Consider the following 27,856-nt stretch of genomic DNA (forward strand, 5'->3'; position numbering starts at 1 on the left):
CACACACACACACACACACACACACACACAGAGAGAGAGAGAGAGAGAGAGGCAGAGACACAGGCAGAGGGAGAAGCAGGCTCCATGCAGGGAGCCCAACGCAGGACTCGATCCCAGGACTCCAGGATCATGCCCTGGGCTGAAGGCAGGCGCCAAACCTCTGAGCCACCCAGGGATCCCCCAGCATGGTATATTACGTACCAAGAACAAACCTATACTGACACATCATAATCACTCAAAGCCCATAGTTTACCTAAGAATTCATTGTTTGTACTGTATATCCAATGGGTTTGGACAAATGTATCCACCATTATAATATCATAGAGAATATTTTCACTGCCCTAAAAATCCTCTATCTCTGCCTCTTCATTCCTCCTCTTTACCCCCACCATATCCCTGGCAACCACTTTTCTTTTTATTACCTCCATAGTTTTGCCTTTTCCAGAATGGCATAAAGTTGAAGCATACCATATGTAGACTTCTAGATTGGCTTCTTTCACTCAGTAATATACATTTAAGTTTTCTTCATGCCTTTTCACAGCTTGATAGTTTTTTTAAGATAGATTTTTTAAGAATAATATTTCTTAATGTAGATACAGTGTAACCTATGTACCTATTAACTTATTGAAGGACATCTTAGCTGCTTCCAAGTTTGGATAATTATGAATCAAAGTTGCTATAATCATCTGTTGTTATATGGACTTAAGTTTTCATTTCCTTTGGAAAAATATCAAGGTGCCTGATTGTCGGATTATATGGTAAGAGTATGCTTAGCTCTGATTTAATTTTTTCTAATATATACACTCAATGCTATAAATTTTCCTCTGAGTACTGTTTTCACTGCATCCCACACATTTTAAAAAATTGTGCTTTCATTTTAATTTCATTCAAAATACTTTTAAGTTTCTGTTGAGATTTCTTCATTGCCCCACGTGTTATTTAGGAGTGTGTTGGTTAACCGACAGGTATTTTGGGATTTTCCAAAGAAAATCTCTCTCTCTCTCTCTCTTTTAAGATTGTATTTATTTGAGAGAGCGAGCATACATGCAAGGGATCAAGAGAGAGAGAGCATGATCGGGGGAAGGGGAGGAGAGTGGCAGAAAGAAGGGCAGAGGGAGAAGCTGACTCCCCCCTGAGCAGGGAGCTCCATGTGGGGCTCAATCCCAGGACCCCAATATCATGACCTGAGCCAAAGACAGATGCTTGATTGATGGAGCCACCCAGGTGCCCCTTCAGTTATCTCTCTGACCCTGATTTTTGGATTAACTTTACTGTGGCCTGACAGAAAACATTGTGTTTCTATTCTTTTAAATTTTTTAAGTGTGTTTTACGGCCCAGACTGTGATCTTTATCAGTCAGTGTTCCATGTGATCTTTAGCAAAATGTGAATTCTGCTGTTGATGGATGAAGTCATCTACAGATGTCACTTATATAGAATTGATTGATAGTATTGTTGATTTTGACTATGTTCTTACTAATTTTCTGTCTGCTGGATCTGTCCATTTCTGAGAGAGAGGTGCTGAAGTCTAACAGTGATAGTGAAAATACCCATTTCTGCTTGCAGTTCTACCAGTTTTTGCCTCATGTAGCTTAATGCTCTGTTTAGTGTACACATTTCAAGAATTTCTATGTTTGGGCAGCCTGGGTGGCTCAGCAGTTTAGCGCCACCTTCATCCCAGGACGTGATCCTGGAGTCCCGGGATCGAGTCCCACGTCGGTCTTCCTGCTTGGAGCCTGCTTCTCCCTCTGCCTGTGTCTCTGCCTCTCTCTCTCTCTCTTTCTTTCTCTGTGTCTCTCATGAATAAATAAATAAAATCTTTTTTAAAAAAAGAATTACTATATTTTCTTGTACAACTGATCCCATTATCATTATGTAATACCTTTCTTTAATTATAAAAACTTTCCTTAATTTGAAGCTTGCTCTGTCTGAAATTAATCGAGCTATTCCTGATTTCTCTGATTACTGTCAGCATGGTATGGTTTTCTCAATCCATCCACTTTTAATACATATGTATCTTAATATTCAAATTGGGTTTCTTGTAGACAATACAGAGGATCTGTATTTTTGACAACTTTTTGATCTGCTTTTTGACCCACCCTGCCACTGGTTCTTGTGGTGGTTCTGTTCCTGGGTGTGTCTGCTCCAGTGAGGTATGACTCCATATATTTGCCCATCTCTCCAGTCTTAGGAACAATAGTTTGTCCTGTGTCCTATGTTCTTTCATGGATCTAGGAAAAGTTGATTTTTCAGTGTATTTGCTTTTCATCTGTTGTTAGATGGAATGGTGACCTCCAAGCTTCTTATATGTCAAAATGAAAGCCACCATATCCTTATTCTTAATCAAGAGTGTCAATTCCACAAATTTTACTTTTTTTTTTTGTCAGAGTGTGATCTTGATTTTAATGTAAATAATATGGCTCTCAAAGATATAAGGATTACTGGAAATATAGTCAATCTTAAGCTATGGTGTTATTATTTAGATTATGCTTTACACCAAATACTTGATATCTCATGTTGTACATGACTAGACCATTACTATAGCAGTAGTTTTTATCCAAATAGGATTTTTTAAAAAGATTTTTATTCATTTATTTGAGAGAGAGAGAGAGAGAGTGAGAGAGAGTACAAACAGGGGAGCTGCAGAGGAAGAAGGAGAAGCAGGCTCTCTGCTGAGCAAGGAGCTGATGCCTGGCTAGATCCCAGTATCCTGGGATCATAACCTGATCCAAAGGCAGACACTTAACTAATGGAGCCACCCAGCACTCCAATCCAAATAGGATTTTAAGAAAAATGTCAGAATTTTATTTATTTAGTCATTAGATACTTGTTGGCTGTCTACTAGAATATCTTTTTATTTGGATTCATTAACTAATCAATTAACTAATTAATTCATTAACCTAATTCAATTTAATTGAATTTTCACTATGAATTAGGTACTCCAATAGTAACTGTCAAGCCGGAGAGATTAAGAAAGATATTGGTCCTGCTTAATGACTATTGTTTTAGTGTGGCCTATTATTATAGACACTGAATAAATAAATACCAAGAGAGACCTGGACTTCTGTGGGAAGTTAAATAATTCAGTGCTCTGAGCAAGTTTTTCAGGAAGAGAGAAATGTATTCTAGGAAGATAGAACAGCATGGTAAGGAGGCCAAGAGTTCAGAAAGGTGAGCAAGAGTCTGGTGCTTCTGGAGAACTGAATAAAATTTCATGTGGATACAGCATAACAAAGGGAGTCAGTGTTGGAAACGACAGCTAGAGAAAAGGGCGAAGTAGCACACATGCCAGAATTTGAAGGAACTCAGGAGACAAGTATTATATACTTATGTTAACCTCAAAGAGAAGACAGAAAGATTGTAAACAGCACAGCCACATGTTGAGTTATGTGTTAAAGGGGATGAATTGAAATAATGTTTAATACTTATTGACCACATTCTGTTTGCCATGCAGTATTCTAGGTGACTTACATGTACTAATCTAATATTTACAACAATCATTTGATAGAGTGTTATTATCCTTATTTTACAAACCGGAAATATGAGGCATGGAGATCGTCCAGCATTAGACAGTATAAATAGCACAGTTTACCACTTGGCTCCTTCAGAGTCTAACAACTTAATTATTTTGCTCTTTTGCCTAAAGTGCTGTGCTATTTACTAAGACAGAGATGTTGGTGAAGTATTCAATTCAGATTTTGGAGATGAGTCCTGTTTTGGACTGTTGGAATTTGAAGAGCCTGTGATATAGACAAATGGAGATTTCTAGTGAATATTTCACTTATAGAATCCTATAGTTCAGGAGAGAACTGTGGCGGGGGTATTTAGATTACAGAGTTTTCAGTAAATAAGTGGACACTGAAGTCACAGAAGTAAATGAAATTGTCAAAGTGAGAGCATAAGATGGAAGTCGTGTATCATGATTCTGTTTATGGGTTTTAAAGGGGATATAAAGATGCAAAACATAATCCCCACACAGGTTTCCATCTCACGGGAGAAATATATGACTAAACAAACAATTACAATATGGAGTGATAAGCACTAAATCAGAAGGCTGAAGCACTGACGATAATTTACCTCCTGTAAAGAAAGGCCATGGTCCATGAAACTACTTCCTAGAGGCTGCAGTACCTGACCTGAGCCTAGAATGATGGCTTGGAGGAAATCAGGTAAAGAAGAGTAAGTATCAGATTCCTTGGACAGTAGACATTTAGGTAGTTTAAGCAGTTCAAGAAAAGGCAGTGACCATAACCCAGGCAGGGATGTCACTTGGGTAGTGTAATTTCTGTAGCATGGCAGCATTGTGGATGTCTAGAAAGGAAGTGTTGGGAGGTAAGCTGGGGGTAGGATGCCAACTGACAGAAAGACTTGCAAGTTATAACCTCTGTTCTCACTTTATCCAGCTTGCGCCTTGACAACACAGAAGAATTTCCTACGTAAACATAAGTATCAGAATCTTTTAAATAAGCCCAGTACATTTCATTCACACATTCAGATGAACAAGGAATAAGTCACAGTCTCATGTTCAAGGAACCAAACAATATGAGCCTATTTTTCTTCCACATGTTAAAGAATATTTTATATACTATCCCGAAATTTTACTATTTAAAAATATTGCCATGACAGAGTTTAAAAAGCAGCATGTCATGAAACAAGATGCCAGTTTGTTTTTCATTAAAGAAATACTAAAATATTGCTTGCCCTCCCAAATTTTAAATTCTGTTGTCATAATGTACTCTATCTGGAGTTACCCCAAGCTGGTAATGGGAAATCTCTGAAAGTATAAAGTAATTTGTTCACATGCATAATTGTGTGAAGGAATCTGACCACAGCCCTGTTGGCTATCCAACACTTTTCAAGTTAAATTCTAGGGAGTGTCATATATAACAATCTACATATATAATTTCTCTTAAAAATTGATTTCAAAATTATACTGAAACATATTCTTAAGCTTTGTTGAAAAAAATCTTACCAAACTAGTAAAGCTTACTTCCCAAATACCTGAAAAGACAAGTACATATTTGTTTATTCCTTTTTTTTCATAACTCTAATATTCTAAATCATGGTCAAGTAACATGTCCCGAATCAAATTGGCAATAGCATTTCAACAAGCATATTTTCACAGAAAAAAAAAATCTGGAAAGAGCACAAGAAAAGAAAGAGAAACATCTGTGTCTTATATGATTTTGCAAAATTATGAATGTCATTAGCAAGCATAATTTATGAGATTCTTTTTATTTATGCTAATATATTACTCAAAGTGTTTTCTAACTTCTTATTTGGAATGTAATAGAGGATTTCAATATGATTGACATAGACTTTATTCTCTCTGTCACAACTAGTTGTTTTTCTCATGCATGTGTGTGTTTTGCAGTGTTCCCACAGAGTTGTTAATGAGCCATCAATTATTTGTGCAAATTGGAAGCAGAAATTTAAAAATCTCTCTACTCAAGGTATTTGTACATGACTCTCTAATTGAATCTGAGAATATTTGAATTTGAACACAAGTATACTAAACCTTCTATCCAGACACAAAATATTCTAAAATATTATTTTGTGCTTTAAAGAAGTTATATAATCTTTGAGTCAGCGATTTTCTCATGGTGGGTGATTAGGTTACATTTGATGCGGCAGTAAAGAGCTATGTATTATATATACATTTATAATATATATGCAAGTTTTATCTACCATCCAATATAGTATTTTGAAAAGTGATGTCAATTTTAACAAAAAAATTAGGTATTTGACATGTACATCGTGATGAAGTTTTTTAATAATGTGTCTAAGTCAGTACTGAGTCATCCCAGAGCATAAATGTCACCAAAGCTTTGACTTTCTTTCTTTCTAGTCTGTTCCCTGTTGAAATTCCCCCTTCTTTTTTTGCCACATGGGTTCCTATATTTTGTGAAGATATTAATAGTAATATTTTATATAGTTTCCCAAAGTTACTTCCTTTCTTTCAATCTTGCTTCCCACTCCATCTCCTTGCCAGAATTTGTTCAGCAGTCAGAAGGAAAAAAGAAGAGGTACATAATAGCTGAGACTTCTTTAGTACTGATTTTATGTTAAACTCTGTTTTAGCCCTTTTTATTAATTATCACAATGGACCCCTGTCATTTGCTGCTATTATCACTCTGGTTTAAAGATGAGGGAACCATGAGGTCATTCACAAAACCACCAAGTGATAGAATTAACACAAGCAGTCTGCCTCTAGGTCATTGTTTTTCATTTATACTCCATATTCCCTTGCTTTGGACAGGAATCTTAGTCAGCAGTAATTGGTGGGGAAAGGCTGAGTTTAGAGAGGAAGGCTATTTTTGCGACCTTTGGTCACACCTTTGGTCAATAGCCATGTTCAATGTTTATAGGTGCTGAATAAAAAGAGAAGGGGAGGGAGAATTTAAGAGGTGTTGTGATATTTTGTGCTGCTCATGATATTCTGGGCATGCAAATAAAGAAATGACAGTTATTTTAGAGACTTCTAGTGATGGAGGATCCTAAGCTTACCTCATCCCAGAGATACACCTAGGTAACACCCATATCAGTGTAACTAACCCAGAAAGACTAGCAGAACTGACTTTCCACAGTTGATTATGGAGAGAGGCCTCATCAAAAAAAGGTAGAGAATGGGATGCCTGGGTGGCTCAGTGATTGAGCACCTGCCTTTGGCTCAGGATGTGATCCTGCAGTCCCAGGATCAAGTCCTGCATCAGGCTCTCTGCATGGAGTCTGCTTCTCCCTCTGCTATGTCTCTGGCTCTCTCTATGTCTCTCATGAATAAATAAATAAAATCTAAAAAAAAATAATAAGGTAGAGAAGGCACACTCAGAGACTGAGACTAATCACAAAAAATAGGGAAAAGGAAGAAAGGAATCAATCCCATTAACAATTGCACCAAGTAAAATACCTAGGAATATATTTAATCAAGGAGCTGAAAGACCTGTACTCCGAAAACTTTAAAACATTGGTAGAAGAACTTGAAGGTGACAGACAAATGAAAGATACTCTATGCTCATGGACTGGCAGAACCAATATTATTAAAATGCTTGTAACTATCCAAAGCAATCTACACATTTAATGTAATCCCCATTGGATACCAATAAGCATTTTTCACAGAACTAGACCAAATTATCCTATAACGTGTATGGAATGATATAAAACCCCAAATGGCCAAAGCAGTCTTGAAAAAGTAGAACAAAACTGGAGTATCACAATCTCGAGTTTCAATATATACTACAAAGCTGTAGTAATTAAAACAGTATGGTGCTGGCACAAAAATAAACACATAGGTTAAAGTAACAAGATAAAGAACCCAGAAATAAACCCATTATTCTATGGTCAATTAATCTATGAGAAAGGAGACAAAAATATTCAATGGGGAGAGGATGGTCTCTTCAACAAATGGTGCTTCATAAATTGGACAGCTATATAAAAGAATGAAACTGGACCACTTTCCTATACCATACACAAAAATAAACTCAAAGTGAATTAAAGACCTAAACGTGAGATCTGAAACCATAAAATTCCTAGAAGAAAACATGGGCATTAATCTCTTTGACATTGGTTGCAGAAATGTTTTTCTAGATAATGTCCACTGAGGTAAAGGAAACACAAGCAAAATTTAACTATTAGGACTTCACCAAAATAAAAATCTTTTGCAAAGCAAAGGAAAACATCAAAAACAAAGCAAAACAAAACAAAAAGATAACCCATCAATGGGAGAAGATATTTGCAAATAATATATCCAAAAAAGAGTTAAAACATAAAAATCTTTAAAGAATTTATACAACTTAACATCAAATCACCATTATCATCATCATCATCATCATCATCATCATCATCATCATCAAATTAAAAATGGGCAGAGGACCTAAATAGATATTTTGCCAAAGAAGACATACAGATGGTGAACAAACATATGAAAAAATGCTCATATCACTAATCATCAGGTAAATGCAAATAAGACTACAATGAGATAGCACCCCAAATCTGAGTCAAAAACACCAGAAACAACAAGTGTTGGTGAGAATGTGGAAAAAAAGGAAACTTCAGGGGATCCCTGGGTGGTGCAGCGGTTTAGCGCCTGCCTTTGGCCCAGGGCGCGATCCTGGAGACCCGGGATCGAATCCCACGTTGGGCTCCCGGTGCATGGAGCCTGCTTCTCCCTCTGCCTATGTCTCTGCCTCTCTCTCTCTCTCTGTGTGACTATCATAAATAAATGAAAAAAAAAATTAAAAAAAAAGGAAACTTCATAAAGTATTGTAGGAATGCAAGCTGGTACAGGCACTGCAAAAAACAAGATGGAAGTTTCCCAAAACATTAAAGATAGAGTTATCCTATGGTCCAATAATTCCACTACTATATATTTACTCAACAAAAAACCCTACTAATTTGAAAAGATATGCCTACCCCTATATTCAATGCAGCATTATTTACAATAACCAGATATGGAGGCAGCCCAAGTGTCCATCAAAAAGAAAAAAAGATAAAGAAGATGTAGTATATATACAATGAAATATTGCTCAGCCATAAAAAAGAGTGATATATTGCCTTTGCAACAGTATGGATGGATCTAGAGGATATAATGTTAAGTGAAATAAATCAATCAAAGAAAGACAAATACTACATGATTTTACTCATATGTAGAATTTAAGAAAAAAGCAGGGTACAGCTGGATGGCTCAGGCGTATAAGTGTCTGCCTTCGGCTCAGGTCATGATCTTGGGGTCCTGGGAGTCCCACATGGTCTCATGCGTTGGTCCCCACTCAGTGGGGAGTCTGCTTCTCCCTCTTCCCCACTCATGCTCTCTCTCTCTCTCAAAAAAAAAAAAAAACAAAACAAAACAAAAAAAAAAACAGAACAGGTGAACAGAGGGGTAAAAAAAAACAAAATAGGAAACTGACCCTTAACTATAGAGAATAAACTATGGTTGCCATAGAGGATATGGGGGTGGAATGGGGGGTGGGAATGGGTGAAATAGGTGAAAGGGATTAGGGTTACACTTATCAAGATGAGCATTAAGTATTTATAGAATTGATAAACCACTTTATTTGACATCTGAAACTAATGTAATACTGTATGCTAATTACACAATAGATAAATAAATAATTTTAAAAAGAGGGGAGAAAAAGAGATTGTAGTTGTTTTAATGTGACTTTAGTTCTAAGGTCTTTGTTCAGACCAGAAAAATACTCCCAGAACAAGTCATGAGAGTTTTGGCTAAATAAGCATTAAGTCTCATGGACCATGCCATGTCTTCATCACCAGAGACTCTATATTTCTTCCTGAATACATCTCCCTCTCAAAAGGGGAATGTTTTTCAAGCCAATAAGATCCTGCCTGCCTGTAAGAATTTTTTTTTTTTTTTCCCAGAGCACATTTTGTCATCCCCCCTTGGTTCACAATAAAACATTTGAATCACTGTGAGCTCCAAGTAATACTGCCGCTGCCTGCCATATATCATGGCCTGGAGGGAATTGCAATAACAACTCAGCTTGCAGATACAGAAAGCCTCAGAGTGCAGGCCCAAATGCAGCACAAAGGTTCACACAGGTCTCCACAAAGCCATCAGAGGAGCAAATTAAAAATTGAGTTCACAGTGTTAGAAGATAATTTCACCTTCATTAAAGAATATGATTAATGTAGGGCATCTGGTGGCTCAGCTGGTTAAGCAACTGATTCTTGATTCCTTCTCAGGTCATGACCTCCAGCTCCTGGGATCAAGCCCCAGATCAGGCTCTGAGCTGAGTGCAAAGTCCATTTGCTCCTCTCCTGTGCTCCTTTGCTCTCTCTTTCTCTCTGTCTCAAATAAATAAGTAAATAAAATATTTCTTTAAAGATTTTATTTATTTATTCATGAAAGACATAGAGAGAGAGAGGTAGAGACACAGGCAGAGGGAGGACCAGGCCCCATGCAAGGGACCCCAACGTGGGACTCTATCCTGGGTCCCCAGGACAATGCCCTGAACTGAAGGTGGCGCTAAACCACTGAGCCACCGGGCTGCCCAATAAAATATTTTTTAAAAGAATATGATTAGTGTAGTCTTTTGTCCCAATTCTTTTACTTCACTAATAATCAACATCCCAAGAGTCAACATAACCCCTTTTATTATCCATACACCAGGCAGTGTGCTGGTAAATGTTTAACAACTTTTTCCTATATATCTCTGTAAATAAATATTTATAAAATAGAATTAAATAGTTATTAATTCAAAATATTTATTAAATAAAATATTTATAAATTTAATGGCCAGAGACACAATAAAATTTGACATTTAAATCTACTTCTCTAATGACTTTCTATAACTTTTATAGGTCTAGAAAATCAATAAAATATTAAGCAAAGTCTTGATTTGGAGTATTTGACAATGTGTGCGGTATAAATACTGCAACCGAGGTCAACTTTAAAGCTAGTAATGTAATATTATAGAAGGCAGATTTGGGAAGACATATGCAGAAGCAAACTATAATTTTTAAACATTACAGATACAATAGAGGTAAATAACCCCAAGGGCCGACATAATTATAAAATGCAGTAACATAATTAGAAATTGATTACAGTTGATAATGATATAGTTTTGAGTTACTATCAGGTTACTATCAGGTCCTGTGAGCCATCATGAGCCTGCTTCACCTCTGTCATACTAAGCAATTTTACTGTTATAAAACTCTGGCTGGTGGGCCTGACTGTCCACCAAGTGTAAGTAACCAGTATAAAATAATGCCAGTATATTCCTTGTTAGTTTTTTCCAGATGAAATGGAGCCAAAATTGGTTTTCTAGAAATCACTAAACTGTCTTCAGTTTTGAAACCTGAGTCTCAACTGGACAAAATATTGAAGAATCCTGGGACACGCTCTTCTTGTTACATCTACTCACTTTTGGATGACTTCTTATTTACTGAATATATTCAGTCCTGGGTCAGTGTTTTCCTCTTTAGCCCACAATCACTATCATTTTTTGGCTGTAAGTACATTCTAAGTGTAATATCTGTTTACCATCCTTAGCTTCTGCCTGTCATGACCTCAACTCCAATGAGGTCTCTTGGTTCAATCTCTAGAATATCTCAAACATTGTCATCACCAATACCTGCCCCAGTCTCAAAATATCTTTAACAAATATCCCATACTTCACTCATCATCTCTTATGCATCTATCCTACTCACTTTACTATCTCCATCAATCCACAGATACAATCACATTCTCTGTATCTGTAAGATATATATATATGTATATATATATACATATATATCAAATCCTTCATTTTACCATTTTCAAATAGCCTTACTTCCAGGTGGAGTTCATTTCAGCACTGCAAGATTGGTTCAACATTCTAAATATCAATCAATATAAAACAAATCATCAATTTAATACAATATTAGCAGTATATAAAAGAAAAACTATAGAATTAACACCACAGATTTGACAAAATTCAATATATATTTATAGTTTAAAAAAAGAAACATAGTAATAAAGAGAACTTCCTCAACTATAAAAGGACATCTACAATACACTTGTTGAATATGACTCTTAAATGGTGAAAGATTGGAAGCGTTTTCTGTAAGATTGGGAAAAACACAAGGTCATAAACTTTTGCTACTTTTATTTAACAGGGTCTTTTAAGTTCTAGTCTGTGCAATACAAAAACACAAAAAAACAAATATAAATCACAAGATAGAAAATTAAAGAGGTAGACTTCACAAATTACATGATGGAGAAAATCATTTAAAAATCTAGAAATAGGGGCACTTGGGTTGCCCAGTCAGTTAAGCACCTGCCTTTGGCTCAGGTCATGATCCTAGGTCCTTGGATTGAGCCCAGTGTTGGGCTCTCTGCTCAGTGAGGAGTCTGCTTCTCCCTCTACCTCTGCCCTCTCCATGCTTGTGCTCTCTCACTTGCTCTCTCACTCTCTTTTTCAAGTAAATAAATAAAATATTTAAAAAATAAATAAATAGAAGTCTAGAAACAAGTTTTTTAACTAATAAGTAAGTTCCGTAATATCTAAAGTTTCAGAATACAAGGTCAATATATAAAAATACTGTATTTCTAAATAATAGCAAGGGAAACTTGTGAATTAAATTAAAAAACATTCCATTACAATAGCATAAAAATATCAATATACTTAAGAATTAGTTGAAGAAATATGTGTATCGGATCTGTATACTAAAACTACAAAGAGTTACTGAATAAAACTCAAGGTAATTTAAATAAATGGTGACACAAAAATGTTCACAAAGGAAAAGACTCAGTGTTAAGATGTCAATTTTCCTCAAATTTATCTAGGTGTCAATACAATAATACCAGTCAAAATTTATTTTGTGGATATTGACAAGCCAAATCTAAGATTTATATGGAAATATAACAAATCTAAAATAGCTGCAATAATTTGAAAAAAAAGTTGAAAGATACCCAGAGCTCGTCACAAGTGCCTTCCTTAATCCTCATCACCTATTTAACCCGTCCCCACACTCACCTCCCCCTCTGGTAACCATCAGTTTGTTCTCTATAGTTAAGAATCTATTTCTTGGGGCACCTGGGTGGCTCAGGGGTTGTGCGTCTGCCTTTGGCTCAGGTTGTGATCTCAGGGTCCTGGGATCGAGTTACAGGGAGCCTGCTTCTCTCTCTACCTATGTCTCTGCCTCTCTCTCTGTCTCTCATGAATAAGTAAATAAAATCTTTAAAAAATCTATTTATTGGTTCTCCTTTCTCTCATCTTTTTCTCCCTTTGTTCATTTGTTTTGTTACTTAAATTCCACATATGAGTTAAATCATATGGTATTTGTCTTTTTCTGACTTATTTCACTTAGCATAATACCCTCTCGCTCCATCCATGCTGTTGGAAATGGCAAGATTTCATACTTTTTATGGCTGAATAATATGCCATTACACACACACACACACACACACACACACAACTTCTTTATCCATTCATCAGTTTATGGACACTTGGGATGCTTCCATAATTTGACTATTGTTAATAAGGCTGCTGTGAACATTGGGGTGCATGTATCCCTTTGAATTAATATTTTTGTATTCTTTGGGGAAATACCTAGTAGAGCAATTGCTGGATCACAGGGTAGTTCTTTTTGTAAAAAGAACTTTTTTGAGAAACCCCATAAAGTTTTCCAGAGTGTTTGCATCAGTTTGCATTCCCACCAACAATGCAAGAGGATTCCCCTTTCTCCACATCCTCGCCAAGATCTGTTGTTTCCCGTGTTGTTGATTTTAGCCATACTGACAGGTATGAGGCGATATCTCATTATAGTTTTGATTTGTATTTCCCTGATGATGAGTGATGTTGAGGATCTTATTGTGTGTCCATTAGCCATCTGGATGTCTTCTTTGGAAAAATGTCTATTTATGTCTTCCGCCCATTTTTAATTAGATTATTTGTTTTTTGGGGTGTTGAGTCTTATAAGCTCTATTTATTTTTGGATACTAACACTTTATCAGATATATCATTTGCAAATATCTTCTCCCATTCTGAAAATTGCCTTTTAGTTTTGTTGATTATTTCCTTTGCTGTGCAGAAGGTTTTTAGTTTGATGAAGTCTCAATATTTTATTTTTGCTTTTGTCTCTTTTGCCTCAGGAGACATATCTAGAAAGAAATTGCTACAGCCAACATCAAAGAGGTTACTTCTTGTGTTCTCCTCCAGGATTTTTTATGGGTTCAGGTTTCATCTTTAGGTCTTTAATCCATTTTCAATTTATTTTTGTGTATAATGAAAGAAAGTGGTCTGGTTTCATTCTTTCACATGTAGCTGTCCAGTTTTCCCACACCATTTGTTAAAGAGACTATCTTTTTGTCATTGAATATTCTTTCCTGCTTTGTCAAAATTAGTCATGTGGGTTCATCCCTGGGTTTTCTATTCTGTTCTATTCATTTATGTGTCTACTTTTGTGCCAATACCACAGTTTTGATCGTTATAGCTTTTTAAGATATCTTAAAGTCCAAAACTGTGATGCCTCCAGCTTTACTTTTCTTTTTCAAGGTTCCTTTGTCTATTTGAGGCCTTTTGTGATTCCTTACAGATTTTAGGAGTGTTTGTTCTAGCTCTGTGAAAAATGCTGTTAGTATTTTGATAAGGATTGCATTAAACATGTAGATTGTTTTGAGTGATATAGAGATTTTAACATTTGTGCTTCCAATCCATAAACACGGAATGTCTTTCCATTACTTTGTGCTTTCTTCAATTTCTTTCATCAGTATTTTATAATTTTCAGAGTATAGGTCTTTCACCTCTTTGCTGAGGTTTAATCCTAGGCATTTTATTGTTTTTGGTGCAATTATAAATGGGATCGAGTCCTTAATATCTCCTGCTACTTTACTGCTGGTATATAGATCTGTAACATATTTCCGTGCATTGATTTTGTATCTTGTGACTTCATGGAATTCATGCATCAGTTCTAGCAGTTTTTTGGTCGAGTCTTTTGGGCTTTCTTTTTTTTAAGGTTTTATTTATTTATTCATGAGAGACAGAGAGAGGGGCAGAGACACAGGCAGAGGGAGAAGCAGGCTCCCTGCAGGGGTCCCGATGTTGGACTCAATCCCGGGACTCCGGGATTGCCCTGAGCTGAAGGCAGGCTCCCAACCACTGAGCCACCCAGGCATCCCTCTTTTGGGCTTTCTATATGAAGTACCATGTCGAGCATGGACATTCCTGTCTTTTCTTGATTATAGAGGAAAAACTCTCAATTCTTCCCCATTGAGGATACTAGCTGTGGGTTTTTCATATACAGCCTTTATTATGTTGAGGTATGTTCCCTCTAAACCTACTTCATCATCGGTTGTTATTGTGAGTGGATGCTGTACTTTGTCAAATGGTTTTTCTGCATTTATTGGAATGATCATATGGTTCTTATGTTTTCTTTTATTAATGTGGTGTCTTGTGTTGATTTTTTTCTGAATATTGAGCCACCCTTGCAACCCAGTAATAAATCCCACTTGATCATGGTAAATGATTTTTTTAATGTATCATTGGATTTGGTTTGCTAGTATTTTATTGAGAATTTTACATGTTCATTAGGGTTAATGGCCTGTCATTCTTTTTCAGTAGAGTCTTTATCCGGTTTTGGTATGAGGATAATGCTGGTCTCATAGAATGAATTTGGAAGCTTTCCTTTTCTTTTCTTTTCTTTTCTTTTCTTTTCTTTTCTTTTCTTTTCTTTTCTTTTCTTTCTTTTCTTTTCTTTTCTTTTCTTTCTTTTCTTTTCTTTTCTTTTTTTCTTTTCTTTTCTTTTCTTCTTTTCTTTCTTTTCTTTTCTTTTTTTCTTTTCTTTTCTTTTCTTTCTTTTTTCTTTTCTTTTTTTTTCTTTTCTTTTTTTTCTTTTCTTTTTTCTTCTTTCCTTTTTCTTTCTTCTTTCTTTCTCTTTTTGTATTAGTTTGAGAAGAATAGGAATTAATTTCTCTTTAAATGTTTGGTAGACTTCGCCTGTAAAGTCATCTGGTCCTGGCTTCTGTTTGCTGGGAAAGTTTTGATTACTGATCCAATTTATTCCTGATTATTGGTCTGTTCACATTTCCTATTTCCTCCTATTTCAGTTTTGGTCATTGATATATTTGTAGGAATTTATCCATTTCTTCCAGGTTGTTCAGTTTGTTGGCATACAGTTTTTTATAATGTTCTCTTATAATTGTTTGTATTCCTACAATGTTGTTCATTATCTATCCTCTCTCATTTGTTATTTTACTTATCTGAGTCTTTCTTTTTTTGATCAGTCTGGTCAGAGATTTATCATTTTTATTAATTTTGTCAAAGGACAAGCTCCTTATTTCATTGATTTGCTCTATATTTTTTGTTTTGTTTTGTTTTTCAAGTTTCTGTATTATTTATTTCTGCTCTAATCTTTATTATTTCATTTCTTCTACTGGCTTTAGGCTTCATGTGTTGTTCTTTTTTTCTAGATCCTTTGGGTGTAAGGTTAGGCTACTTATTTGAGATTTTTTTTACTTCTTAGGTATGCCTGCCTTGCTGTGTATTTCACTTTTAGGATTGCTTTTGCTATATTCCAAAAGTTGTGGACCATTAGGTGTTCATTTTTATTTGTTTCCATGTATTTTCTAGTTTATTCTTTGATTTAATGGTCGAAACATTCATTGTTTAGTAGCATGTTGTTTAACTTCCATGTATTTGTTGTCTTTCCAGATTTTTCCATCTGGTTGACTTCTAGTTTCATAGTAGGTTCAGAAAAGGTGCATGGTATGATTTTAGTCTTTCTGTGTTTGTTGAGGCCTGTTTTGTGATGCATCATGTGATCTAGTTTGAAGAATATTCCACGTGCACTTGAAAAGAATGTGTATTCTGTTTAGGATAGAATGTCCTGAATGTATGTGTTAGGCCCATTTGTTCCAGTGTGTGATGTGTTAGGCCCATTTGTTCCAGTGTGTCATTCAAGGCCATTGTTTCCTTGTTGATTTTCTGTTTGGATGATCTGTCCATTGGTATAAAGTGGGGTGTTAAAGTCTCATATTATTGTATCATTATCAATTAGTTCCTTTGTTTTTTGTTAACTGTTTTATGTATTTGGATGTTCCCATGTTGGGTGTATAAATATTTACAATTGCTTTATCTTCTTGTTGGATTGTCCCCTTTATGATTTTATAATGTCTTTCTGTGTCTCTTTTTACAGTCTTCATTTTAAAATCTAGTTTGTCTGACAGATGTATTGCCACTCTGGCTTTCTGCTGACATCCACTTTGGTTATAAATGTTTCTCTACCCTTTGACTTTCAATCTGCAGGAGACTTTAGGTCTAAAACGAGTCTCCTGTCAGCAATATGTGGGTGTGTCTTGATTATCCATTCTGAAACCCTATTTCTTTTTATTGGAATGTTTAGCCCATTTATATTCAAAGTAATTACTGACATATATATTTGCCATTTTTTTTTTACTTGTTTTTTCATTGTGTCTGGAGACTTTCTCTGACCCTTTCTTGTCTTTGTCACTTTTGTCCTTTGCACTCAGAGTCCCCTTTAATATTTCTTGTGTGGCTGGCTTAGTGGTCATGAACTCCTTTACTTTTTGTTTACCTGGGAAATTCTTTATCTCGCCTATTCTTAATGATAGCCTAGTTGCATAAAGTATTTTTGGCTGCAGATATTTCCCTTTCAACATGTTGAATATATCATGCTACTCTCTTCTGGCTTGCCACATTTCTGTTGAGAAATCTGCTATCCTTATGGTTTATCCCTTGTACATTAAGGACTTCTTTGTATTGATACTTAAAAGATTTTTTTCTTTATCACTATATTTTGCAAATTTAATTACAATATTTTTTTTGTCATGGCCTGCCTTTGTTGATTTTTAATGGGAAGTTCTCTGTGCTTCCTGGACCTGGATGTCTGTTTCCTTCCCTAAATAAGATAGGTTTTCAGCTATTATTTCTTCAAATTAGATTTATGCCTTCTTTTCTCTCCTCTTCTTTTGGGACTCCGCATTCTTCTCTGGTTAGAAAAGCCAGTTATGTCTCCTACTCCGGACAGTAATGGCCTTATGAAGAAGAGACCATGTATTGTCCAGGGCCTGGCACTTCAAGAAGTGTCTTTAGTGTATGCTGTGTGTGCTATGCTATTGCGTTTTGGCTGCTCTAGGAAGATATATAGGATGATTTGATAGTTATCTAGTTGTGTTCATGAGATGAGACAAACTTCCTACACTGCTACCATCTTCCTCTCCTCTCAACTGTACACATTAAAAAAAAATACTTTTTTATTTATTTACTCATGAGAGACACAGAGAAGCAGAGACATAAGCAGAGGGAAAGGCAGGCTCTCTGCAGGGAGCCTAATGTAGGACTCAATCCCAGGACCCAGAATATGACCTGAGGCAAAGGCAAACACTCAACAACTGAGACACCCAGGTGTCCCCTGGGCACATTTTTTACAGCTTATGAATTCTACATATATTTGGTTAATTTTACTTATATAAATTTTTAGATAAATTTTACTTTCATAAAACTGATTATGGTTCTAAAATGAGTCCTATGGGATATACAAAAAACAGTTATCTTTTTACCATTACAGTGCTTTTTTTTTTTTTTTGGTTCATTTATAAGTCTTCTAAATTTTCCTCTCATATTTCTGTTACCTAAATTTAAAAATGACTAATAATGGTCAAGCACTAATTAAATAAAAATGATATATTGCATGCTAAAATACTTCATTCAGAAATTCCACATGCTTAAGTTACAATATTCTTAGAAAACAATCAGCAAAACTTGAGTCATAAAAACTACTACAGGTATGAACTTGATAAATACCTATTAAAATTATTAAACACCCACATGCACATATTGCTTTCAAGGCATATTATCTTAGGAACAGATGTGCGGTTGAGAAAATGGCATACATTTTAGTATTTGAGCAGCCTTTATCTTGGCAGATTTATTTTAAAATATGCCAAGCTATATCACTTAATGAGTCACCAGAATATGATTAATGTCATTCCTATCCAGTCTTTGAAAAATGTTAAATACTTACATATTAAACATAATATATTCTTGTCTTCTTTAAAAAGAAAGAAAGAAAAATGAAAAATACAGTAAGAAAGTAAACTAAGCCAATCAATAGCTTCTGTTAATGTTTTGAAAAATTTACACATATATACATATGCATAGGCAAACACAAACATATTTTATGTGTAGTATTTTCTAGTGCCTTAAAATCATTCATGTTTCAGGGTATACAGTGAGTACCATATGAAATTATTACTTTAATAACAGCATTATATTCCATTATATAGAGACAACCTAATGCAACCATGGTATTGTAGCACATATTTTTCTATTATAATTAATTTTTCCATAAACCTCTTTTAGCACAAATATTTAAATTTTTGATATAGCATATGTAAAACATAACTCCTGCCCTACTCTCTAGTCAATTTCTTGCTCCAGAAAAATGACCCTGGAAGGAAAATCTAATCTTTACTAATTTCCCTCTCAAATTTTAAGGGCCTGGTAAGGGTTAGGCAAAAGTCACTCTTGTCCATGACAATGCTCACTATACTGATAATTTCCATTTTCTAGAACTTCCAAATCACCAACAGTCTCTCTTTTTTTCTATTTCATCAAATCTTATTTTTTTTAAAGATTTTATTTATTTATTCATGAGACAGAAAGTGAGAGAGAGAGAGAGAGAGAGGGACAGACAGAGGCACAGGCAGAGGGAGAAGCAGGCTCCATGCAGGGAGCCCGATGTGGGACTCGATCCCAGGACTCCAGGATCACGTGCTGGGTCAAAGCAGGCACTAAACCGCTGAGCCACCCAGGGATCCCAGAAATAGCAATTTTTAAAGAAGAAAAACTTCTGTTCCTTGACTATTGTGAAAAATGTACAACTCTTGGGGAGAATCTAGCAAGATAGATTTTGGTAAAAGACTCATAAGGGGGATGCTAAATATGATTTTTCAATGTGTTAAAACATAAGTAAGTCATATTAACTCTTCCAAAATCTATTAGGACTTGCCATTAACTGGAAAGCAAAGCATCTTTAATCAGAAGACATAAAATTTAGTGATGTTGATTCTAGAGGTGAAAATGGAATGTTTTCTAGAACTTTGTGTATTTTCAAGATATAATGGTAAAATTCAGTCCCTCCCTCCAAAAACCTTATGTGATTTCTTTAAATTAGATAAACCTCTAAATGTACTTAAATTATATTTTATGAAATTGTAATCTCATATTAGTTTATGCTATATATTTTTAATGATTTTTCCAACACCTTAAAAAAGTGAAATACTTAGCCTAGCTGCTTTTGGGATCAGTTTTATCAGAATATACCTTCTTGTATTAAAACACTGGAAGAGGGCATCCCGGGTGGCTCAGTGGTTTAGCGCCACCTTCCACCTGGGGTGTGATCCTGAAGACCAGGGATCGAGTCCCACGTCGGGCTCCCTGCATGAAGCCTGCTTCTCCCTCTGCCTGTGTCTGCCTCTCTCTCTCTCTCTCTCTCTCTCTCTCTATGTGGGTCTCTCACAAATAAATAAAAAATCTTTGGAAAAAAAAAACACTGGAAGATTTTGGTCATAATATCTAAGGAAATCAACAGTATATAAATAACTATATAGGTATTTTCATTTAATTATCTTCAAAAGCTGAATACAAAATTCTAATATACTCATTCATATACATTTCCTGAAAAAAGGAACACCGTATTTTTTATTATAGTTCTCACTTCATATAAAATTCATCATTTTAGTATATACTGTGTTATAATAATATAATTTAAGAAATAAGAAACAACATAGAGGAAGAAGGCAGAGTAGGAAGATCGTAAGTTCACCTCATCCCACAGACACAACTAGATAACACCCACCTCATTTTAAATAACTCAGAAAATGGACTGAAGTTGGGCAGAACAAACTTTCTGCAGTTAAATGTAGGGAAAAGGCCACATCAAAATGTGTAGGAATGGCAGTGATATGGTCAGGAGCTAAAGAGACCTGTAGGACTGTCCATGGGAGGGAAGGACATCATGAGTGTAAGAGGGGAGAGGACCAGAATCCATGCCTGGCACCTCCGCCACAGGGGACCCACATGGGGAAGACAAGTCCCCATGACATTTGACTTTGAAAACCAGAGGGATCTCATAATCACTGTGGCTTAATACCTCAGACTTAGCACCAGGTGTTACATGGAGGTATTGACTCACTATATTGTACACCTGAAACTAATACTACACTGGAATTTGAATAAAAACTTAACAATATTAGATTTGGCTGTGGGAGAGCCAAGAGGGCTGAGGCCCCACCCTTAAAGAGACAGTACAACAAATAGCTCCATGGAGATCCAACATAGCAGTATCAGTTTCAATAACACCTAAGCTATAGATGAAGGAGATTTATTTACTAATCTCAGAGCATGTGCTGGAGGGGTAGGGATCTTTATGAAATATCTCTAGGAATAAAGGAGAGCAAAGGTGGCATATCCCTTCTCTGTCGTCCAGCAAAGAGATAGAAAACATAAAAGCAACCAACCAATAGAGATGAAGAACTCAATAACTGAAATTAAAAATACACTAGATAGGATAAATAAATAGTAGACTAGAGAAAACAGAAGAATGGATCAGTGACCTAGAGGGAAGAGTAATGGAAAGCAACAAAGCTGAACAGAAGAAAAAAAAAAGAATTAAAAAATGACAGATTTCAGTGACACCATCAAACATAACATTTGCATTATAGGAATTCCAGAAGGATAAAAGTGAACAGGAAATTTATTTGAAGAAATAAGAGCTGAAAAATCTCCAAATCTGCAGAAGGAAAGGGAAATCCAGATCCAGAGGTACAGAGGTCCCCCCCAAAAATCAACCCGATGAGGTCCACACCGACACAGAGTAATTAAAATGGCAAAAAAGTACTGATAAAGAACATCTTTTTAAAGTAGCAAGAGAAAAGTAAACAGATACAAAACAAGTGAAGCCTGATAAGGCTATCAGCTGATTTCTCAGCAAAACTCTACAGGCCAGCAGGAGTGGCATGATATATTCAAAATGCTAGAACAAAACAAAACACAACACAACACAACAAAACACCTGCAACCAAGAATATCCTGTCTCCAAGGCTATCATTTAGAATTGAAGGAGAGATAAAGGGTATCCCAGAACAATAAAAATTAAAGAAATTCATAAGCACTATACCCACCTATAAGAAATATTAAAGGGGACTTTTGAGTGGAAAGTAAGGACCATAAGTAAGAGTAAGAAAACTAGGAAGCACAAAGGAGTAAAATGAAGTATACCTATAAAAGTTAGTCAAGGGATTCAAAAATGAAAGGATGTAAAGTATGAACCTAAAATGTGAAGGTTGGGAAGGAGGAGTAAAAATTTAGTGCTTTTAGAATGGCTTCAAACTTAAGCAACCATCCACCAAATATAGTCTGCTATATGCATGTGATGTTATATGTAAACATAATGGTAACCACAAATCAAAGTCAGTGATAGGAAAAAATAAAAGGAAAGGAATCCAAGTATATCACTAAAGAAAGCCAATAAACCTTGAGAGAAGAAGAAAGGAAGAAAGAAAACTATAAAAGCAACCATAAAACAAGGAACAAAATGGCAATAAATGCATACTTACCAATAATTACTTTGCTGCCTAGAAGACACGTATTTCAGTCCTAAAGACACATGTAGATTGAAAGCGAAAGAACAGAAAAGCAGGGTACCTGGGTAGCTCAGTCAGTTAAGCGTCTGCCTTTAGCTCAGGTCATGATCCCAGAGTCCTAGGATGGAGCCCCACATCAGGCTCCCTGCCCAGCGGGGAGCCTGCTTCTCTTTCTCTGTCTGCCTGCAGTTCCCCCTGCTTGTTCTCCCTCTCTCTCTTTCTCTCCGTCAAATAAACTCTAAAAAAAAAAAAAAAAAGAATAAAAAATAATTAATCATGCGAATGAAAGTGAAAAGAAAGCTGTAACAATACTTTTATCCATATGGACATTAAAACAAAGACTGTAAAAAGAGACAAGGAAGGATAGCATATAATCATAAAGAAAAGTTAATACCTATTCTCAAACTTTTCCAAAAAAATAGAACAGAAAGGAAAGCTTCCAAATTCATTCTTCGGAGCCAGCATTATCCTGATACCAAAGCCAGATAAAAACACTACAAAAAGAGAGAGAGAGAGAGAGAGAGAGAGAGAGAGAGAGAGAAAACTATGGCCCAATATCTCTGATGAATATAGATACAAAGATTCTCAACAAAATATTAGCAAACTGAATCCAACAACATTTTAAAAAAAAACATTCAACATGATCATATAGGATTTATTACTGGGATATAAGAGTGGTTCAATATTTGCAAATCAATCAATGTGATACATTATATCAATAAGAGAAAGAATAAACACCATATGAAAATTTCAAAAGATGCAGAAAAAGCATTTGGCAATGTATAATTTCCATTCATGGTAAAAACTCTCAACAAAATAGGTTTAGAGGGAACGTATCTCAACATAATAAAAACCTTATATGAAAACTCACAGCTAATATCATACTCCATGGGGAAAACCAGAGAGCTTCTCCCCTAAGATCAAGAACAAGACAAGGATGTCCACTCTTACCACTTTTATTCAAGATAGTAGTATTGTGAGTCCTAGGCATAGCAATCTGACAAGAAGAAATAAAAGGCATCCACATCAGAAAGGAAGAAGTGAAACTTTCATTATTTGCAGATGACACAATACTACATATAGAAAACCCTCCACCAATAAACTACTAGAACTGATGAGTGAATTCAATAAGGTCTCAAGGATACATAATCCATATATAGAAATATCCACTGCATTACTATGTACTAATAATGAAGTAGCAGAAAGAGAAATTCAGAAAACATTTCCATTTATAATTGAACCAAAAAGAATAAAATTCCTAGGAATAAACTTATCCAAGAAGGTGAAAGACCTATACTGTGAACAGTACAAAACACTGACAAAGAAATTGAAGATTACACAAATGGAGAGATATTCCATGCTCATGGAATATATATATCATATATATATATATATATATATATATATATATCATATATATTCAGTGGTATTTCTGATATGTTACATTAAATATTGATTGCTCAGTATTTTATTAATAATATTTCTCAAATATATATTAATATATTTATTTTAAATGGAAAACTAAAGTCAGGATTTATATGACAAAAAATAACTTTGATTTAACTGTCTCTTAAAATCTGGGTTCATGATATAAGAACAGGATAAAAATTTTTGTTAAGAATAGTTTATTGATAGTGACATGAGCAAGATGGTGGATCTTCCAGCACTCACTGAAACATCGATTTTGACAATCCCACACAAATGAGAGTGCCTTTGTGGGAAAGGTATATCAACACATAAAATCAACATATAAAAATCAGTTACATTTTTATACCCTAATAATGAATTATCAAAAATAACCCCAAATAAATTAGAATACAATCCCATTTACAGTCACATGAAAAAGAATACAATACTTAAGAATAAATTAAACTAAGGAGGTAAAAGACCCATAAACTGAAAACTATAAAATATTGATGAAGGAAATTGAAGATGACAAAAATAAAATATATTGAAATATATTCTTTGTTCATGGATTGGAAGAATTAATATTACTGAAATATCCAAACTCCTCAAAGCGACTGGTAGTTTCAATGTAATCCTTATCAAAATTTTGATGGCATTTTTCACCAAAGGAGAAAAACAACAGTCCTAAAATTCACAGGGAACTACAAAAGAGTCCAAATAGCCAAAGCATTCTTGGGACACCTGGGTGGTTCAGTGGTTGAGCATCTGCCTTTGGCTAAGGGCATGATCCCAGAGTCCCAACCTCGGGCTCCCTGCATGGAGCCTTCTGCCACCTCTGCCTATGTCTCTGCCTCTCTCTCTCTGTTCTCCCATGAATAAATAAATAAAATCTTAAAAAAATAGCCAAAGCATTCTTGAGAAAGGACAAATCTGGAGACTATATTATAATTTTTATTTCAAAATATGTTACAAAGTTATAGCAATTAAGCCACTATAGTACTGGTATTAAGACAGTAAACCAATGGAAAAGAATAGAGAAAAACAAACACATCTACTGTCAACTGATCTGTGACAAGGATGCCAAGAACACACTGTAGGGAAAGAATAGTCTCTTTAATAAATGGTATTAGAAAAACAGGATATACACATTTAGAAACTGGGCCCTTATCAATTACCATATACAGAAATCAAAAATGAATCAAAGACTTAAACATTAGATCTAAAACTATAAAACTGCCAGAAAAAAAGCATTAGGGAAAAAGCCTCCTGACGCTGGTTCAGGCATTTATTTTTTGGGTATAACCCCCAAAATATAGACAACAAAAGCAAAAATAGACAAATGAGATTTCATCAAACAGGAAAAGCTTCTATGCAGGTAACAACAAAATAAAGACACAACTATGGAACAGGAGAAAATATTTGCAAATCATATATATAATCAGGGGCCAATATCCAAAATAATAAGAAACTCCTAAAAGTCAATGGCAAAAAACAAAACAAAAACCACCCCAAAACAAGGAAGACATACAAGTACCAACAGGTATATAAAAAGATCCTCAAGGTCACTAATCATCAAGAAAATATAAATCAAAACTATAATGAGATATCACTTCACACCAGTTAGGATGATTATTACTTAAAAAAAAAATAGAACACGTGTTGGAGAGGATAGGAAGAAAACCAAACACTTGTGCATCATTGGTGTGAATGTAAATTATTAGAGCCACTGTGGAAAACTAGATAGAGGTTCCGCAAAAATTTCAAAATAGAACTACCGTATGATCTAGCAATTTCACTTATGGGTGTATGCCCAAAGGAAATAAAATTAGTATATCAAAGAGATATTTGCTCTCTCATGTTCATTGCAGCATTATTCACGATGACCAAGATATAGAAATCACCTTCCATCTACAGATGAAAGGATTAATAAAATATGGCATATATACCCAGTGGGATATTACTCAGCCTCATGAAAGAAGGAAATTCTACTATTTGCAATAACATGGATGAACCTGGAAGATATTATGTTAAATGAAAGAAGCCAGACACAGAAGGACAAATACTATATGATCTCATCTATATGTGGAACCTAAAAAAGTCAAATTCGTAAAAGCAGAGTTAGATTGGTACTTGCCAGGGGATGATGGATGGGGGAAATGAGATTTGGTCAAAGCACACAAAGATTCAATTATTTAAGATAAATAAATTCTGAAGATCTAATGTACAGCATGGTGCCTATAATTAATAATGCAGTGTTTTGTATTTGAAATTTGCTAACGAGTAGAACCTGTGTTCTAACTACATACACAAACACACAATTGGTAACCACGTGACATAATGGATATGTTAATTAGCTTCATTGTGGTAATAATTTCACAATGTATACATACTTGGAAATATTACTTTGTACATACTAAATATATACATTTTATTTGTAAATTTTACCTCAATAAAGCTGAGGAAAATAGTTTATTGGTGAATGGATTTAAATTAATAATTCATTTTCCAACTCTTCCTGGGTACATTGTTAAACATAGTGCCCCAATTTGAAAGAAAAAACAAACACCCAGAGATTATTTAGGGTTATTTGATAAGTCTCTAAAACTGTCAAAGTGAGTAAATGAGTAATAAATTATTATAATACAGGTGTTTTCCCCCTTCTTTCATTTTGCTCTTGCCCTTGAAAATAATTTTTATAGATCATTAGATACTTTTGGAAAATTACTTCAATGAAATTGAAAACTTTGAATGACACTGCTAGAATTAGACTCATGTCCCTCTTCATGCTTACTTAGCATTGATATCTATAAAAACAAAAATGCAGGAATAGAATTGATACTTAATTCTGTCTCGTTTTAGGAATGCATTTAAGGGATGCCTGAGTGGCTCAGGGGTTGAGCGTCTGCCTTTGGCTCAGGGCGTGATCCTGGGATCCAGGATCGAGTCCCACATCAGCCTCCCTGCAAGGAGCCTGCTTCTTTCTCTGCCTATGTCTCTACCTCTCTCTCTGTGTCTCTTGTGAATAAATAAATACAAAAAATCTTAAAAAAAGAAAAAGAAAAGGAATGCATTTAATTTATGTATCTACAGGTGAATAAGTTACTGTTTTTTAAAAATCCTAACTATTCACCTCATTAAGAAATAGATTTCTAGTAACAGTTAATTTTTTTTGTTTTAATTTTTTTATGATTATTTCTAAAATTATATATGATATATATTGATTTTTGAATATTTATTTATGAGAGACACACAGAGAGAGGCAGAGACATAGGCAGAGGGAGAAGCAGGCTCCCCGAAAGGAGCTGATGCGGGGCTTCATCCCAGATCCCAGGATCAGGATCTGAGCCGAAGGCAGACGCTCACCTGCTGAGCCATCCAGGTGTCAGTATATATATATATATATATATATATATATATATATATATATATATATATATGCTGATTTTATTATGTACCTGTAATAGATAGGAGAGACTACATTGGTTTTTTAAATTATTTTTCATAGGAGACATACAACAAAAAAAAAAAAAAAGAAAGAAAAAGTAAGGCTTACTGCTGCAAGCCATGCTTTAGACTACATTAGCACATGGTAGGCACAACCTCATAATTCTGACTGGAAATCAGAAGACAAAGGTAGAGGGCATTTTTCCTGGCTGATTGTGGGTAGTCATAAACCCAGCATAAGGATTCCAGTCCTATAGATATTGAGCTCACATACAAAACCCCAGGCAAGACATGCCTAATAGCAATAGTTCTCTGGCTTCTATGATGACAATCTTTGAAACATCTCTGGAGAATATTCTAATTATGATCCTAATGCCCCTTGTCCCATTAATAGCCCCACACTACAATATTCACTGTCATCTTGAGAGTTTTGGACACTCAGCAGTGTCCCAGTGGTCCCAAATTCTGGTTGTTCCAGCTCCACAGTGGCATCAAGGCTTCAGAGAATCTTGGCTGCTCTGGGAAGCAGGATCAAGCCTAGAATGAGCCTGTAGCCACCAACCTCCTCTCTTTTCAAAATAAAGTATTATGGTTTTTCGAGAAACTGCCTTTTCACGGAGGCTCTCACTAGGAGGCATTGTAGACTTCTTCAATCTGATACGCTGACGCACAGCTGCTTCTGTCTGGTGTTGCAGATGGCACATCCAGCACTCTACCAGTCTCTCAACTCTCATTTCACTCAATGTGGTCCTATTTCGTTTGTTCTGGATTTCCAGAGATGCTCCAGGAGCCATTTTAGCTTCTGATATGTCAACTTGTATCTTTTCATGTTGAAATAATTATTGTGGCTGCTTTGCTGACATTTTCTTTTAGTCATAAGCTGATGATTGCCATTTGTTTCCTTACAC

At 35.2% G+C, this 27,856-nt stretch overlaps 1 long non-coding RNA gene across 2 annotated transcripts in view; it reads right to left on the bottom strand.

Moving 5' to 3' along the window:
- The window catches only part of LOC144293761 (uncharacterized), a 394,465-nt gene that overhangs the window by 262,907 nt on the left and 103,702 nt on the right, over positions 1 to 27,856 (bottom strand). For both annotated transcript variants that reach the window (XR_013361014.1, XR_013361013.1), the window contains one exon: positions 22,159 to 22,335. This is a non-coding gene — a long non-coding RNA (uncharacterized LOC144293761). The remainder of the gene's footprint in view (positions 1 to 22,158; positions 22,336 to 27,856) is intronic.

The sequence above is a fragment of the Canis aureus genome, chromosome 22 (assembly GCF_053574225.1).
Source record: "Canis aureus isolate CA01 chromosome 22, VMU_Caureus_v.1.0, whole genome shotgun sequence".
Lineage (NCBI taxonomy): Eukaryota > Metazoa > Chordata > Mammalia > Carnivora > Canidae > Canis > Canis aureus.